Source organism: Sinocyclocheilus rhinocerous, unplaced genomic scaffold (assembly GCF_001515625.1).
Source record: "Sinocyclocheilus rhinocerous isolate Xijiao unplaced genomic scaffold, SAMN03320098_v1.1 scaffold591, whole genome shotgun sequence".
Classification (NCBI taxonomy): Eukaryota; Metazoa; Chordata; class Actinopteri; order Cypriniformes; family Cyprinidae; genus Sinocyclocheilus; species Sinocyclocheilus rhinocerous.
The window spans coordinates 2,675,890-2,678,924 of NW_015641476.1; the positions used below are offsets into that span (position 1 = coordinate 2,675,890).

General features: G+C 38.8%; 1 protein-coding gene and 1 long non-coding RNA gene across 2 annotated transcripts in view; one reads left to right on the plus strand and one right to left on the minus strand.

The window, feature by feature from the left end:
* Positions 1-3,035, plus strand: part of LOC107755110 (DNA-binding protein RFX7-like) — a 34,342-nt gene that overhangs the window by 9,912 nt on the left and 21,395 nt on the right. The gene's annotated exons all lie outside the window — the stretch shown is intronic.
* Positions 2,946-3,035, minus strand: part of LOC107755111 (uncharacterized) — a 15,852-nt gene continuing 15,762 nt past the window's right edge. The window contains exon 3 of the long non-coding RNA XR_001641658.1: positions 2,946-3,032. This is a non-coding gene — a long non-coding RNA (uncharacterized LOC107755111). The remainder of the gene's footprint in view (positions 3,033-3,035) is intronic.

A 3,035-nucleotide genomic window follows, 5' to 3' on the forward strand; every position in this document is an offset into this window, starting at 1 on the left:
CGAGAAGAGGCTTGGTCGACCAAAATTGTATTAGTCGCAGAAAAAAAAATCCACAGGAAGCGGTGAGGTCACACAGTCCGTGACGGACAGATCGTTAACGGCTGGATTTTGTGGTAATACAGCACATCCAAATGCTCGCCTATCATTCATCAACCTCAAATGGCTTATCATCTGAAATATGTAAATAGTAGCAACTTTACATGGCCGCTCAATCTAATGTTAACCTAGAGAAATGTGCGCTGTTCAAGTGTCTGTGCGGAGTGTGAAAGCTGATTAGTAGCGCGCTCACAGCATGACAGATGGAGGCGCCGGTGCGGTCACTTGCTCTTAAAATACTTCGTCATTTTAGTCATACAGATAAGAGTAATACATCTTTCGAATGTGTAAAGCCTCTACGTTTATTTGTGTGCACTCACTCAACAACAAAACATTGCGCTTTTGTAAAATAATGAAAGCAAACAGGATGCGCTTTCTGCCGTCTCGGCCTCTGTTTACCTGAGCGCGAAACTCCGTGTATACTTGCCTTACAGACATGAAAATTATATCTATAGAGAGTGAAATGTCTACTTTCAAATGAAACAATTCAAATCTGAAAAAAAATAAAAAAATTCTCAGATAATTCAATCCGTATGGAACTTGCATGCAGGTGCATCCACTACTGTGGAGATGACGAGTCAGTGTCGCCGAAAACACTAGTTTATCAAAAGATTATTAAAATGTTAATGCAGTTTAATCTTACTGTTTTTAAAATGAACGACTACTAGTCGACCAGAACAATCTTTAGTCGAGGGCAGCCCTATAAATCATGATATAAACTGAAACATGGATGAAAAAATCTATTGATTGTGTGATATTCCTTATAAATTTAATTTATATAATCAAATATAAATAAATGTAATATAAATATATACAATACATAAGTAATATATTTCTGTCAATTTCTTCAAGTTCAACTTAATTTGAATGTTATGACGATCTTTAGGTTTCTGATCATATTTGATGATAGTTTTTACCAAATGAAACTGTAAAATGCTCATGAAGTGAACTCTTATGTGCAGTGTTTGTAAACCGCAGCGCATTCTGTGGTAGATGAAACTGCGCTGCTCATTCATTCTTAGACACATTGAACAAGTAGACTTCATGTTTAAATAAGTCGTTTGCGGTTTAATAATAATAGACACTAGTCCGTACCATAATTTGAAGTAATTGTGAAGCTCTACTTTAGATTTACTAATCTAAAATTAGCAAAATTCTGTGACAATCCATGTTCTACAGTGTTATGAATGGTACTGTGAATGGAATACATACCTATTCATGCATTGCATTTGGGATTTTGGCAACCCACTTATGCATAGACTTAACACCACATAAACATTTCCAGATTGGCTTCATGCCACGCATGACATATAATATCGCAGTATACCAATGGCATACTGCTGTCTAAATTAAGGCTAATAGAGTTAAACGTTGCTGTTGATGATCGCATGTTTAGCTCCACTAAGTTCCAATCAGGTGTCGGCTTTAAACAGCCTGATAATAACGTGTTGTTGCTACAGGAAGTGACATTAACGGGAAATCCTGTTTTTCTGCCTGCATTGACAACAGTGGTGTGATCCTTTACCTGTTTCAAGACTACCTAGATACAGTCTAATGAGAGTTACCTGGCCTGAAACCACATAGGAGCAAACGGTGACTTACCTAGTAACAGTTCATTAGTTCCCTGACCTCTTACTTGCTCACAGGCACAGTCATATGACTGACTCTCTAAGAAGACACATGCTACTTGGCTTTGGCCTCTGGCGTAAGCCTGAAAGGTTTTATATGGGATTAAGAAGTCAGAATGTTGGAACAACATACTGCCTGATTGGATAGCCTATAATTAAAAGCCATAGTATGTGGTAAAGCTTTGGTGATTGGCAAATCAGGGCTCAACAGGAAGGATGGTTTGATGTCTCGAGGCCACTACAAGAGAGATTTGGGCCGCTGTGTTGCCACTGCTTCTTAATATTCATTGGTTGTGCACATGTTTTTATGTCTTGCCAAACATTTTATTCTGTGATATGTTGACTGAATACCAAAATTGTCAAGGGTTGCCGGTCTATAAGTTTCTCATCACCTTATTGCATGTTACAAATGTTGTTGGTTTAAATGTTCAATCTTATCTACTTCGTATCTTCATTAGCAGATAATTTGGCTTTGACAAAATACAATTTTTAAAAGTCTGTATACAGTCTGTGTGTTTCAGCAGCTAATTAATACCAAACTGCACACCATTGTCAAATAAAATTTGATAAATTGTCAGTACAGACATCTTAAAGGGTTAGTTCACCCAAAAATGAAAATTAGCCCACAAATTACTCACCCTCAAGTCATCCTAGGTGTATATGACTTTCTTCTTTCAGACGAATCCAGTCGGAGTTATATTAAAAATTGTCTTTGATCTTTCAAGCTGTTTAATGCCACTCAGCGGTTGTTGCATGCATCAGTCCAAAAGAAGTTAAATAAAAAGCGCCCATCCATAAAAAAAAAAATGTCTCACACGGATCCGGGGAGTGAACAAAGGCCTCCTGTAGCGAATCCATGAGTTTTTGTAATAAAAATATCAATATTCAAGACATAATAATCACTTTAATGTAGCTTGCGCCAACAGTTGTACACGGAAGCAACTCCGGGTGGATGACGTATGAGGTCGGCTTTGCGCATGCGCCGCTCAGAAGTGACGAACACGGAAGCGCTCGGGAAGAGATCAAAACAACGGAGGATTTCCAAGAGGAGACTGGTTTTCCTTTGCTAAAGTAAGGAAACTTTGCTTCCTTTGCTCCTGTTGCTCCTGTTTGGTTTTCACGAGACTCACCGGCGCATGCGCAACGCTGACCTCATACGTCATCCGCCCGGAACTGCTTCGGTGTACAACTGTTGGCGCAAGCTAGATTAAAGTGATTATTACGTTTTGAATATGGATATTTTTCTTACAAAAACGCATCGATTCGCTACAGAAGGCCTCTGTTCACCCCCCGGGGCCGTGTGAGACACTT